This window comes from Octopus bimaculoides, chromosome 13, assembly GCF_046866305.1.
Source record: "Octopus bimaculoides isolate indiv1 chromosome 13, ASM4686630v1, whole genome shotgun sequence".
NCBI lineage: Eukaryota > Metazoa > Mollusca > Cephalopoda > Octopoda > Octopodidae > Octopus > Octopus bimaculoides.
The window spans coordinates 24,122,526-24,139,651 of NC_142940.1; positions in this window are offsets into that span (position 1 = coordinate 24,122,526).

Below are 17,126 nucleotides of genomic sequence, written 5' to 3' on the forward strand. Positions count from 1 at the left end.
ACACGTATTTCTTCAATTGTTTCCTGTCTAGCATTGTAAAGTATATAGAAAGATACACTTATCATTGTGGACATGTGTATATACCTTCATTCACAGGCACACTCTCTCACCGTATATGTATGTCTGTAAATATGTGTGTGCGTATATATATATATATATATATATATATATATATATATATATATGCATATATGCATATATGTATATATATATATATATGTGTGTGTGTGGTGTGTGTATACATATATATATATATATACATATATATATGTGTGTATATATATATATATATATATATATATTTATTTATTTATGTTTTAGCCAAGTGGCTGCGGTCATGCTGGTATATATATATATATATATATATATATATATATATATATTTGTATACACACGCATATTCACAAACATTCATATAATGTATATATAAATATACAACTATTCATGTATGCATATACATATATATATAAACATATATACATATTTATATAAATGTGTACATGTATGTCTCTGATATGTATGCGGTGTATGTGGGTGAGTGTGTATTTGCGTGCGAATCTGTGTTTTTATGCGTATGTGTGTGTGTGTGTGTGTGTGTGTGTGTGTGTCTGTGTGTGTGTGCGTGTGTGTATGTGTGTGTGTGTGTGTGTGTGTGTGTGTGTGTGTGTGTGTGTGTGTGTGTGTGTGTACTATATAGGTGAGTGAACATTAATTTAACTAGTAGTGGGTATCAAGAATTTTGTGCCTTTGTAAGTTAAACGATCTGGAATAATTTACCACAATATTAGTAGGCCGAGTAAATAACATATATATATATATATATATATATATATATATATATATATATATATATATAAAGGTATTTAGATCAGTTCAAATAAATAAGGAGAGTTAGACATCTACGCACTCTTTTATTATCACAGTCGTTTATATAATGAATCTAAATTAATGTTTCTGCATGCATTGATATCGCAAAATGAGATTTTCATTTGCAACTTGCTTGTTCATCTGCATCCCGATTTCATTCAAGATAAACAAGCAGCTTATTTCAAAGTGTTGCCACTATTAAATTTGAACATGTATGTGCGTGTGTTTTTAGGTCTATGTATGTGTATGTATGTATATGTGTATCCATATATATGTATGTATATATATATATATATATATATATATATATATATATATATATATATATATATATATATATATATATATATATAATTATATATCTGCAGAGTAATTTCCGGCTTCGGCGCGCCAAAACAAAGACATTTAAAATATACCTCTAAATATAATTGACAGAATTGTATATACGCTCTCTCTTGTGTATAGTTCTGTAAATTATATGTTACATGGCGGTCAAACTGATTGTTTGCGGACATTTAGGTGACGTAAATGGTAACAATGAAATGTGACTTATCACTATTTTTTTTATCTTTTCATTTGTCTTACTCGCTTTATGTTCTGGCGTTTGCCGAAATTTCTTGAAAACATTTTTTCTTAGTGGTCAGACCATATGGGGTCTACCTTTAACATATTAGGAATCCACCTGGTAGTCATTCCTCTTATGTTTATGTAGTATATTTTTTCTGAATCTTGGGATATTTTATATACGATTGGCCACTTGAATAAATTGATATTGATTTAATTAATATTATTTTTTGCCCGCATTTAAATTTATATATATAAGGAGCGAATATTCAGATGTGAATATTCATAAAGATATTATTATTGTTATTATTATTATTATTATCTGCATTAAATATGATATACTGATAATAATAATAATAACTCCAGCACTCAGCTGGCAAAAATGAGTAGTACCTGCATTTCAAAGGGCTGGCGTTGTCACACTCTGTGTCACTTTGAATCTCCATGAGAACTACGCTATGGATACATGTGACGGTGGCGTGCTCAGCCACTTGCACGTTTAATTTCACGAGCAAGCTGTTCCGTTGTTCGTATCAGCTGGGACCCTCGTCGTCGTAACCGACGGAGTGTTTCTCCTATGTATGTATGTATGTATGTATGTATGTAAACAGCTGTTTGGGTGTGCATTCATCTGCCATTCGAACAACGTGGCCAGACCATTTCATTTGGATTTTCAGAATCATTGCGCTAATTGAAGTGATTCCTGCAGACGCAAAGACAACCTTTCTGGAGTAAAAAACAAAATAAAAAAATTCCTTTAATATTTAAAATGAAAAAAGGCAATTTTGCTGGAATTTTTCTACCAATTTGAAATGTCTTTCATTACACATCCATGTTACAGAAGAATACAACAGCGATGGTAAGACAAATGATTTGTAAAGAGCCAATTTTGTGTTGTTGGCGCCAACGCTATGATTCTGAAAAATAAAATGAGATGGTCTAGCCATATTGTTCGAATGACAGATAAACGCACACTTAAACACCTGTTCTATGGCGAGCTTGCAGAGAAGAAACTCTATCGGTGTAATCCTAAAAGGAAGTTGAAGGATGGCATAAGTACTTCCGTGTCCAGAGGACATAGAAACCCTTTATTCAAAATCAAGCTGGATGGCGAACAAAAGTGTGGAATGGAAGGAAAGCGTTCGAAGAGGCGAGGACAACGCATGAAAGACTCAAGAGTGATTTAAAGAAGAATGTTATGATATAGAAGCTTAATCACAATTGACCTTTTTTGTGTGCACAGTTAGTAACAGACCATGCCTCTCTGCTGCTGGGCTCAAATCTCACTCGTGAATCCACGAAAAACGAAACACCAACAACTATTCTACCTGTATATCTGTGCATACCTTTCAATGCTGTGTATGTCATAAGATCTCCAAATCTAACGGTGGCCTGAAAAGACATTTTAAGATCCACAAAGATCAGAATTTTACTGCAGCTCTTGGCGGTCCAAGTCGGATATACAATCTAAGTGGGTGTCTTTTCAATACATTGTCTGATTTAAAAATCCACATCAGACGCCATGATGGATCTTAAGTGTAGGAACAAGAGGTGGTCAGACTCTGCATAGGGTGTAGACAACCACTATATATATATATATATGCTAATATTTCCCTTAGGCTTGGCGCTACTTCTAACCTGTTTTACAGTTCAGTATATAAGCACGCACACACACGCAAACATACAGACACACATGCACACACACACACACACACACACACACACACACACACACACACACACACACACACACACACACATATATATATATATATATATATATATATATATATATATATATATATATATATATATTTATATACTTTAAAATAAAGCGTTGAGTGATTACATATCGTAACATGAATATAACGAATGCAATTAAATAGAGGACACGAAGCACTGTTTCTTTGTCATTTAATTTTATAAATTGATAAGCAGAAACTGCTGATAAAGAAAAGTAGGCGTAGGGAGGGTATTTTTCCATGAAAACTTGGCTATACTAATAATTAGATGATATAATCAAGTCTTATCTTTACAGCTGTTTCGTATAAACAATGACTGGTGCAAAAACCAGGTATATTATATGATAAGATCTAATAATATTGTAGGTGTATGCACTAGAATGATTTTCAGAGATCTGGAATGTGAAATCATTTTGTGGTCACCAGAATATTCTTTCAAATATCTTAGTAGGGAGCAGTGTTTATAAATGAATGGGAAATGAGATAAGCAGGTTTGAGTGGGTGTTAAAGTGCAGAAGATAGCGGGACAGATGGGAAGGCGGTAGAAGAGTGGGAGATAGAAAGTAAAAGAGGCCAGTTATCGACACCAGAAATAAAAAGACAAGCAGGCTATAAAACTAAGGAAATGGGCTAGATAAAAGGGAGGCTGGTATCTTCGAAGAAGAAATTAAATGTGCGAGGTAAAAATATATAGCAGGTGCTTGATAAAAGAATCAGGTATAGGTGTAGTATACAATAAATAGAGTTGTGTTGATTAGAAAATAAAATAAATCATAAAGAAGATGCTAATGAGGTGTCAGTCGCACCGTGATCAGAAGTCAGTGAAATAAGAAGTGGAGGGAAAATATAAAATGCGGTAGTGAAAGAGGTAAGTGGGGAAAAACGAGAAATCCCAACCGACCTACGTCAGCACCATCTGCAGCAAGAGTTTGAATTTCGAAATTTTCTGAGCACTACTTTGTGAGTATCTGCACAATCCTTATTCTTTAATGGTTTGTATGTTTGTGAGCGCGCGCTCACTTGTAAATATTAGATTGATAACTTAATCATTATGTGTAATACAATACCATCTGTAATCAGTTTTATATTTCATATTAATTTCTTTAGTTGGATAGAACAGTTTTCAAATCATCTACGTCTCCGCTGTTTATGCATGTATTATATATACTTCTCTCTTACCCGCACAACAGTAACATATGTACTATTTCAAAAAAAATAGTAGGGAAGTTGGTTAACAGTGTACCATAGTGCTAAAAACAAAGAAGTTTATCATTCTTTTCTTTTAACTATATCACACGTCCATGACTATAAACTATCCTAAATGTTCACATACCGAAATGGTTTACAATTTAGACGCATTTCCTCATTCATTTTCTAATAAAACTCTTAAGAACAAATATAATGAGATTCGTTTAATCAGTTCAGCCTTCTTGCCTTGAGATATTAAGCTCTTATTGAATTTCCCAACCAGTTTCACTGTAAACTTTGAATGTTTTGTTAGTTTGCCGGGCGTTAAAATATGGCTGTGTATATAGAATCACTTTATCAGCATAACACAGCTCGTTATTTGCATTTATGCTATGTCAGGCAAACAATGTTTCAAATCTTTTTGCCTTTAATCTGCGACGCAAAAAGGCAACCGCTAGCAGGTTGCTTAATCTGCTGGACATAGCCAGCAGCTGAATCATTTTCATTGTCTCTAAAATTAGGGTTTAATATTTTGGCACAAGGCCAGGAGTTTTTTAAAGGAGGAGAAATCTATTAGAAATAAAATATTCTAATTCATGATGGGATATCATTTCATTAATAGGTTTCTTCCTTTTAGCTTCTTAGATCTGTAGAAATGTGTCTTGCTGAAAATTAAAAATATCAAATGAGAAAAATGAGAAAATTATTCTTTGTTCCTTCTTCATTTTTGAACTGCATAGTAATCTCATATCTGATTGAACTGCTCTATCTTAATTTTATGTAGCAGCTTATTAAGAGTGAATTTGCTGATATTACGAACACTTTGCTGTTGTAGTAATTCCACTCTTGTACTGCCTGAGGTGCAATGTAATACGCATACCCTAATTTCGTCACTGAATTCAATTGATAATACAAATATTAAGTGTTATGCAGTTGAAATACCTTCTCATGGAGGGTGTATTCAAATCCAGTGTAAATGATTGGTATATTTATAGATAGAAAGTGTTGCTCGCGTGCTTTCACCTACCTGTAGATATATGCTTGATTAGGTTAGGGACTTACAGCTTCGATCTAAGACCAACAATTTTCTTGGACTGCATCTAATAGTTTTAATGTTTGTATTTTATAGCTCGGGAACATTAGCATTTTCAGGAAAAAATGGTTGACAGCCATTTCAGTTATTAGCAAGAAATCATCTGTTTTATTTGTTTCTTTTCGGACTATGTAGCAAATAAAAAGTTATTTGGTTGTGCACAGTAACCCATCCACCTAGCATGATCCATTATATAAAAGTATCGAAAATACAGTTCGCATGATTTGATCTCAAATCCTATGTGTGCGTTTCGCAATTTCTTCTCAAAACTCCTAACACAGCATTTTCCCCTTTCATCTACATGTATGGTATAAATGGCAGAATATTTATAAGTTTTATTTGCAATCGATGTTCAAAATCAGACGAGATGTGCTGTGAATTGTGTCCCCGAGGAAATCTGTTCTTTTCAATACAAGCTATAATTTATCATTTGCAGATAGTATTACACTTTCCGAGGAAGTATCATTTTTGTGCGCTTCTAAATTTACGTGGAATTTAATCTGCCATCTACAGAAACAGCTCCAACGTGGAAAGTAATCCCTCCTCTCTTGCTGAGATTATGCATTCATACATATACACACATACACACACATATATATGTACATGTATACATATATATGTATGTATGTGTATGTATATATATATATATATATATATATATATATATATATATATATATATATATATATATATATATATATGTATATATATGTGTGTATGTGTATATATATGTATATATATACATATATGTACATATGTATATATTTATATATGTATGTATGTATATATATATATATATATATATATATATATATATATATATATATATATATATATATATATATATATATATATATGTATATATATATATATATATATATATATATATATATATATATATGCGTTTATGAATTTATATTGCATGATTTCTGATCTGAAACTGTGTGTTGAAACAGATATTGTCGTATTTCGAGATGTTAATTTTTGTCCTTTACCAAATAAACACACGCATTTTATATTCGTTCTTCATTCGCTCATTACTGCTCTAGAGAATGGACTAAGCGAAGCAAGAGCACACACGAAGACGAAATGCGTTGCTGAAGAGGTCACAGATGTGTAACGAAAGATTTCTGGACAATGGATATGTGTTAACATAGCGTGTAACCCTAAATACAATATTATATATATGTATGTGTATATATATATATATATATATATATATATACAATTATATATATATGAAATTATGAATAAGATATGTAAGAGATACCACTATGCTTGAACTAGCAGTCAAAACCTGACTCTAAAACCATATCGTATATTCAATACGGCACAATGTGAGTAAACAGACAGATCTATAAACTAGTAAAAATTGGATATCCAATACTAGTATATTTATCTATTTGTCTTTCTACCTAGTGCTGTATTGAATACATGACGTGGTTTTAGAGTCAGATTTCTACTGCTATACAAAGTATGGTGGTATCTCTTACATACCCTTATTTATAATTTTAATAATTATTATAACCTATAAGGTATTTTTCATTCCATGCTACCACTGGATTTGATCGTTATATATAACGGTTTTATCCATATTTATATATATATAAATTTAGTGAATGGAGTAAAACGCATATGTTAACTGCATACTTTTATTTCCAACATATGTTTCGAAGATTACAAATTATACCTTCCATAGGAATCGGTGATGATGTTAAAAATGTAATCTTCTCTTCAGGGAAATGTATAGGAACCAGCTTAAACGTAAGACATTTTAACCGAATATGAAAACTGTAGTTGGAGAAGGATTTTACGTCATTTATTCGAAAAAGCCATATAGATATATATATGTGTGTGTGTGGTTCTATGTATGTACATGGATACATACACGCATTAGTATACACTCCTTAGTACGTACACACACACGGTAGTTGGGTGGTAATTGATATTAAAGCAGAGGGATATTTATAAGAAAGTGATTCTTATATTAGTTAATAAGATATTAAATGATTGATAATTAATTAATAAATAATAAAGTTAACGGGTGATCTATTAATCTACAGAAATGGATTATGTTATCAAGTTAGATGCAAAAAACGTTGGGCTGAAGTAGAGGTTGAATGAGTAAAAATTACTTGAGAAGACAAAGTTAATATTATTATTAAAGTTTACTTCGGTGATACCGTTCCATATCTGTTAATGCAAGGGTTGTCTGAGAGATAAAATAGAATGTTTTGTTGATCAGTAAATAATGCGTCATAGAATAGAATATTTGAATGTTTGGGATTCATCTTGCGATGAGAATAAACAATTGAACTAGGATTGTTTTCAGAATTTTAGATGTTTCTAGGAACGTTTAAGATGATAAATTAAAATCGTAGATTTAGAATACTGCCACTAACGTTACTCTGAACATGATAAAAAAAACCTCTTATTATCGCTGAATAAATTGAAAGTAGTAAATGAAGGATATGGACGTACAATGAAGTATGAAATCGGGTAAGGTTAATTGGGCACAGCATATTAGACATTGTAGGAGGTAATGTTTATGATGAATTAAACTGAAAATAATGCTCTAGTGTATGTTTATTGATTTTGTTGGTGTTCTAATAAAGGTTTACAAATAAAGAGTGTTTAGATAATATATGCCAAGCGAAATCAGTCTATGATATCTTTTTACACATAAAGGTATAATTGCCATGTGTTTCTAGAATTATTTGAGGAACTAATATGTTACAAGTTAATTTGTTAGCGTTATGTAAATAAGTGTTTATCATTTAAACGCTGTGAACACGTGTTGCTGCCAATGTTTACATCTGTAAGAGTTTTCGATTAACGTGTTCACCAGTTTATTCTTTAAAAATAAGATAAAAATAGTTTAGTATTACATAAAGAACAAAATCTTTTACCCTTGTCATATGGTCTAGAAATAGAAAGAATTAGCCAGTCTAATTTAAATTTTATGTTATTGTCATTAAGTTCCCAAACTAATTTACTTTGAGACCATCTACAGAACAAGATTCAAAGCCGTTTTCCACTTAACTTGAAGTGTTGGAGTTTATTGTTTTTTCATATAATATCTAATGCATTTCTTTTACTTCTACTGTTCATGTAAGTCTTGTTGTTATTGTTTGTTAGGATATCTTTAGTATTTCTTGATGGAACTATATCGTTGCAACATGAAGAAGATTATGTACTTGTTTGTTTGTGTTCCGCATCACAGTACCATATGTTAAATTGGACTGTGCTCGTAGACTTTGCTGTCACACTTATTGGTAGCCTTTTAACATACAATACGTATTTGATCTCCCTGAAAGCAGTGTTGGCAATATCAAAGCTTTCCTTATTTTCATAGATATTTTCCCCGATTAATATAATGAGGACTCTAAGTACATAAAATCTGGAGGAAAAGGGAGATTTGCTGTCCTCAAGAATCTTTTATATTGGAACCTCAAGAATCCTTTACTAGTGGGATACCATTCCCTTGTTCCTCAAGTCTATTCTTCTCCCTGATTTCAACTCCTACCTCTCTGTTTCCAACTCCGACCATCCTTTGTAGCCCATCCGCAGGGTCCCTCAGAATCTCACAAATCCAAGATATTTCCACTCCTGTTAAGCAACCCTTCCTCCTTATCACTCTCACTTGGTTCATTAGTTTATTTTCTGACATTGGACACATGTCCTTTTCCATCCAAAATTTCATGGTACGTCGGCCTACTCCACGACTTCTTTCCAGTTTTGCTCTTTCATGACATTCAATAAGTGTATCGTAATCTTTCTTCGTCCACTTATGTCTGTTTTTGCGTACACCGTGTATGAGGTCTGTTGTGACATAACGACCGTCCAAGGCCAGATCTCTGCCCCTGATGCGGGCGGTTTCTGACGTGCAGGGCGACAATCGTTCACCACGATCGGCTATAGCTTCATTCTCGCCGTTAATATTTTCCTAGTTGCGTTGCATCATGATTTCATGCATAGACCAAGAGAGTTCTTATTGAGATCCTATTCCCATCTCTCTTTATTTGTATATACACGTGCACATGTATGTTCAAACACACATATATAAATAACGTGCTAACATTGTGTCATCTCCATAACTACAGTGATTATTATTACCACCATCGTTCTACCTATAGCATTTAAAATTATCAATAATTATATGGGTCCCTGATATTGCAGCATATCTTCGTCACTATTTATCAAATACTTGGCAGGTGTTCTACTTTCACTCTTTATACAATGTTCTACATTAATCAGTCCTCTGCCACCATTTTCTTTTCATATACAGTCTATTTACGTTTGCAGTTAACACTAAATATTATCTTTTGCACTCCCTGCATGAATAGTAATCCAGAGGATCATTCTCAACGAATTTTTAGTTCTTTTACTGGTCATTTCAGGTCATCCCACTGCCATTGGTTTTGTAACCCGCTTGTGAGAAGGAGAAAAAGAAGCAGCTTAGTGAATAGACCAAATTCTATATGTCTGTAAATACATTCAGTAGTTGGTAAGGAGATCAGCAGTGGGCATTCCTGTGCAATAAGGAGACAAAACAGGCCTCACACCCTTTGGGTCAGCAGAGGTCAAATGAGCTTACTACTACTAATGATCAATGAGAACGCTGATCTTAGTCTTGAAAAGAACCAATTCACCTTGTTCTATTTTTAATTACTGATAGAAATATATATATATATATATATATATATATATATATATATATATATATATATATATATATATATATATATATATTTACTGATGTTCACATCATTGAATTTTGAATTTCTGTTAATTTTTTTCAATTTTTCTTTTATTGTTATAAGTTGTACTGTGGTTTACCTCCTTAATTTTTCATTTTTTTATCGTGCATTTAATTGTGTCGTTGCAATAAAAAGAATGTTTACATATTCGGGTAGTCAGGGAAAAAAGAAAGATGAATCTCACACAAAATTGTAGATGCTAAAGTCTTAAAATTTTCTAGAGATGTTCGTTTGTATGTCCGATCAGAAAATACAATAGTGTTTTTGCAATAAAAAGGATGTTTACATTTTTGAATACCTTGGCAGAAAGGAAAGGAAATAAAAGGAGGGTATTATGTTCACAGAAATGATCTTTTGTATGTCCGAACAGAGAAAACTATAGTGTTCTTAGAATAAAAAGGATTGTTACATTTTCGAATAATCAGGGAAAAACGAATGGATGGGTATTCTCAGAAGTTGTAGATATTAAAGTTTTTAAAGCTGATCGTTTATGTGTTCGAAAACTGTAGATATGTACTTTTCTTATCATATTTTAAGGGAAATTAAAATTACTCACAGGAAATTGTAGGTATTCCAGTCTTTCAGAGTTATTTTTGTTGTCCTGCTGGGTTGTATTAGTGTCTCGGTGTCTTCGGTTGCTGACTGGTCAGAGCAGCGAAGAGCACGTCCATCTGCTGCTATTATTATTATTATTATTATTATTATTAGTAGTAGTAGTAGTAGTAGTAGTAGTAGTAGTAGTAGTAGTAGTAGTAGTAGTAGTAGTCGACGTTATTTGATATATGACAATCTGAGCTGAGCACTGCCATTACAAATCGTTATTATTGTCAACATTATAAGCAGCAGCAACAGTAATATTAAAAGCATCATTGCGAAACCTATATTTCCTACGTAAAGAAAAAAAGTGAAATCCATTACAGTATGCACTTAACTCTGACGTTGAATGTATCGTTAATAATATAACTATAGAAGCTTACAAACACTTCGTTAAACACTGTCTACATAGGTATAATGAGCCACAGAAATGAGCGAGGAAATGTTGTATTTAGCATTCTAGAATGAATGTTACAATATAGTAATGGGAAAATGCCTTAACAATATATTTGTTAGAAAGTCTCTATGACAACATTGACAATTCAATCAATATATGAAAAAATTATTGCTTAAAAATTTGACATTTGGAAGATCAAGAAAAAGAACATATAAAGAGTTTTATGAGTATAGGACCTATCTATAGAATATTAGCAATTACGCGAAGGTTGCAATGTACAAATACAGAAGTGTGTATATGTATCGGTGTGTATGTTTAGACATACGTATCCATATATGAACAAACCTATGCAAGCCCCCACACACAAGAGAATCTTTATTAAATTACCTGATTCATTCATCTTTACCTCTCACTTTCTATTGTACTCTAAACTAGAGTACAAATATATGTGATTACAAGCATTAGCATGTCACTTATATAAAACAATACAAAAATACAGCAATACATTTACTCTCATAAACTCCTATCGTATTTCACTGTTTAAAACGTTATGTAGTGTCTTCCCAGATCTTTGCACATGGCTATGATTGTTTTAGAGGTATCCAACTGTATTATCTTTTTGTTTTTATAAAAAACTGAGATGTATTTCCCACGTCAGTTAGGAATCGAGTAATAAGATCCTTGATATATATATATATATATATATATATATATATATATTTACACACACACACACACACACACACACACACACACATACACATATATACATATATATATGTGTGTGTGTGTGTATGTATATATATATATATATATATATATAAAATAATTTTAGATAAATATATTAACAAATTAAATGGAATTAATTTTCTTAAATTATGGAATTGTACAGTAGATACTTTAAATTGGTTTAATAGTATTAAGGATAAAAATAGGTATAAATTTATTCAAATAGATATTGATAATTATTATTCTTCCATAAATGAAATTGTACTAAATAAGGCCCTAATTTTGGCTATGAAGAAAGCAGGTATGACTTACGATGAAGTAAATGTAGTTAAAATGGCTAGGAAATCAATGATTAAATATGATACTAAATTGTGGGCTAGAAAAGATACCAGAGATTATTTCGATATACCAATGGGGGCGCCTGATTCAGCACAGGTAACTGATTTAGTAGGTATATATTTATTATCTGAACTTGAACTTGAAAACTTAAAATTGGAGGGTGGTTTATATGGGGATGACCTTTTATTACTTACTAAAAATTGCACTAATAGACAACTAGAATTATATAAGAAGAGAATATATAGTTTTTTTTTAAAGAAATGATTTAAAGATTACTATCTATAATGAGTATTATAACGTTAATTATTTAGATGCTAATTTTAATTTATCTACTGGTAATACCCAACCTTACCATAGGATTAATGAAAATATTAAATACATTCATGCTAAAAGCAATCACCCACCCTCAATTAAAAAATCCTTAACATTTACTATAGGTAAGAGAATATCTTTACTATCTTCTAATATAGAGATTTTTGAAAAACATGCACCTTATTATAATAAAGCGCTACAAGAAGCGGGATATACCAATAATATAAATTTTTTTAATAATCCGAAATATTTTTATAATTTTAGTAATAATAATTATAATAATAATGACCTTTTTAATAAACATAACTTTTATACTCATGATAATGTCTTCTTAGGTAATAATAAGAATAATAAGAATAATTGGTATTATGATAATAAATTACCTAAACATAAACTTAATTTTAATGGAAACAATTTTAAATATTATTTTAATTTTTTTATGATAATAATAAATTCAATAAAACCAATAATAAATTCAATAATATCTATAACACGAACAAACTCTGGCTAATTATTCCATACGGCGTTCAAGTTAAAACTAACATTATTAATGAAGTTTTAAACGTTATTGATTTATTCCTTAGAGATAATAAAAAATATCATTATAGTTTTTCTAAAAATAATTTTGGTGTAGGTTATTCTACTACTAATAATGTTGCTAATATTATCTCTTCTTTTAATAAATTTAAGTTAAATAAGTACTATAAATTTAAATTTAATAATTATTCTAATATTAATATTAATAATAATAGTGTTGACCAGGATATAATTAATTGTACATGTTTAGATAAAACTAAATGTAATTTTATTAATAAATGTAATTTTATTAATAAATGTAATTTGAAAGATGTAGTGTATAAATGTATAGTGAAATTATTGAATGAAAATAAACATAATGGTTATAATTTAAATATGATTTATATAGGATCGACTTCTAATAAAATTAAATTAAGAGTAGCTCAACATATGCACTCATTTAAAAATAGAAATTTGATTAATTCTACTGGCCTCAGTAAATATATTTGGGAACTTAAATCTAAAAATATTAACTATATTTTAAAATGGGAGATAGTTTGTAAAGCTAAATCCTATCATATAGGTAATAACTATTGTAATTTATGTAATAATGAATTTAAAGAGATATTATTTCATAAGGATAATAATTTACTTAATTCTTTTGATGAACGAAAAATAAAATGTAGACATAAACTACTTTATTTATATAAAAACTTTAGCTAATTATTTTTTATTTATTTTGTTTATATGGGTATGTGTATATGCATGTATATGTATATATATATGAGTGTGTGTGTTTTAGTCTATATGCGTTAGTATGTATGTATATTTTTAGGTGTATGTATATATGTTTACGTATGTATTTATATAGGTTTAAGTGTATATATGTGTTGTGTTTTTATATATGTTTGTGTATGTTGAGTGTATATTTGTATTTACATATATGTATAAAGATATGTATTTGTGAGTATAGATGTATATTTATATATATTGTGTGTGTGAGTAAGTGTGTGAGTGTAGTTTTGTTTTATAATATTCCTTATTTATATATTTATTTGAGTGAATTTTTATTTGTGTGTATTTTTTTATATATAGTTATGAGTATTTTTGTGTATATGTATATGTATATTTATGTATGTACTTTATGTATGTAAATTTATGTATGTAAATGTGTATATATATGTATATATATATGGGTATAAGTATATATGTGAGTGTGTGTAATTTGTCTATATAAATTAGTAAGTATATATATATAGGTGTATGTATATATGTTTATGTATATGTATATACATGTTTTTTCTGTGTATATATGTGTGTATATTTTATATTTGTATTTTTATATATATGTATATATGTATGTATATGTGTATCTGTATAATATGTATATTTCAGAGCATGGGAGGGTGAGTGTGTATTTATATATACTATTCTTTATTTATTATATGTGTTATTTCTTTACTACCCACGAGGGGCTACACACAGAGGGGACAAACAAGGACAGACAAACGGATTAAATCGATTATATCGACCCCATTGCGTAACTGGTACTTATTTAATCGACCCCGAAAGGATGAAAGGCAAAGTCGACCTCGGCGGAATTTGAACTCAGAACGTAGCGGGCAGACGAAATACCGCTAAGCATTTCGCACGGTGTGCTAACGTTTCTGCCAGCTCGCCGCCATTTATTATATGTGTGTATGAGTGTATTTGTTTTTCTATGTATTTTTAGGTAGGTACATGTGTGTATGTGTAGATATATATTTATGTATATATATATATATATATATATATATATATATATATATATATGGAAGTGTGTATGTTTCGGTCTATATGTGTTATTATGTATGTATATATATGTTTGTATTTATGTATATATGTGTATGTACGTATGTATTTATTTATGTATATGCTTATATTAGTGTTTATGTGTATATATGTGTGTATGCTGTGTGTATATATACGTATATTATTTTGTATATTCGTATGTATATATGTTTATATGTTTTATATATAAGTATGTATATTTGTATATGTATGTAAGTATATATATATATATATATATGTGTGTGTGTGTGTGTGTGTGTGTGTGTGTGTGTGTGTGTGTGTGTGTGTGTGTGTGTGTGTGTGTGTAAGGGCGTGTGCTGGGGTATTTATTTATAATTTTTCCTATTTAATTATTCTAGTAATTATATTTTCTTTTTATTGGTAGGTTAATATTTTAGGAAGTTTAAGGTTTTATATTACAATGACCCTACGATTTTTATAAGACTAAATCAATAGTAGTATTTTAGTTTATTTCATAATATTATTTAATTTACGACTATTAGTTTTATTATTTATTTATTATATATTAGAATTTAATATTTATTAATATGTTTTATAAGATAACTATAGTTTTTTGTTCTTTTCATGTTGTTAGTTATAACTTTTAAATTTTTCATTCATTTATTTAAGTATTATTATTTCATTCATGTTTTCGTATTCTATTCTCTATTTTAACGTAGTATTTTCGTGCGACCTCTTGCTTAAAACGCTATGGCTATTAGATAACGTCTTAGTTTTCAGTTTGAATTACGGAAAAATATGGATAAGTACTGTTTTTTACTTTGCTAAAGATTTTCTACTATTTGAAAATAATATGTATTCTTGTTTTTTATATTATTCATTTGGTTCTTAATAGGTTATTTTTAATAGATAACTTATTTAACACTAAATTATTTAGAAGTTATAGTTTCATTTCAACATAATATTAGAACTTCGATTTGAATAGTGTTGATATATTTTCGATTATTTTTTTATTAATAATATTTGATTAATAATTAATCTTTATTGTTTATAATATCGTTAATGATTTTTTTAAATTAAAACTTTGTATATATATATAAAGTTTAATCTTTTATTCTTAATAATTTTTTGTTTCCTAATTTTTTCATTCATAATTTTTCCATTCATAATTTTTTCATTCATATTTTTATTATTACGTTTGTAGAAATAAATAATCTTGTATTTTTCTATTATTCAATTGATTTTTAATTGTAATTAAATAAACGTCTTTAGCTTTAAATAGTATAGCTTTAAGTATTACACCGGTTAAATATGTACTAACTTTATCTTCGTTATTATTTTAAACTTAAACTTCGTTCAAATTGTATTTAAAACAATGATAATTTAAAACAATGATAATTTATGTAAGATGTTTTTTGTATATAATATACATGTTATTATAATGGATGAAGGGATGATTATTGAATGGTTATTATTTTGATATTATGATATTTTTAATAATTTTTCTATCTTTATATAATAAGTATTTCATAGTAATTCATTCGGTACTTATTGTTGGTTGAGATATATATATCAAATTATTGTTCTACTTACGATCTGACGATTAGCTATATTTTTGGATAGAATTTATTTTCGATAATTTCAATTGATTATAATCGATTTAAATTTCCATTCTATTTGAAAATTAGTTATTAAACACGTGTAATCTTTTTATTATATTTATCTTATGATATTTACTTTACTTTATATTATACTCATTTATTGTGCTTTTAATTATTAATTTATCTATATGTGATAGTGGATTTTCATCGATGAGTTCTTCAAACTTGGTTATTTTCCCTAAAACTATATATTTTATATATATTTTATCTATAAAGCTCAATTTAATTTTAATTTTTTATAAATTGATTTTAATTGAGTTTTTACCTGTAATTTTGGATTTTGTCCCTAATATTATTATATATATATATATATATATATATATATATATATATATATTTATTTACACACACACACACACATATATATATATATATGTGTGTGTGTGTGTGTGTGTGTGTATGTATATGTATATATATATATATATATATATATATATATATATATATATATAACTATAGGGATGGTATTATTAAAATACCATCACGAGTGGTAAGCGAGTTATCAGCCGTACAAGCAAATTAATAAAATATATACATACAATATTAGATATGTACATATATATACAAGGGTAC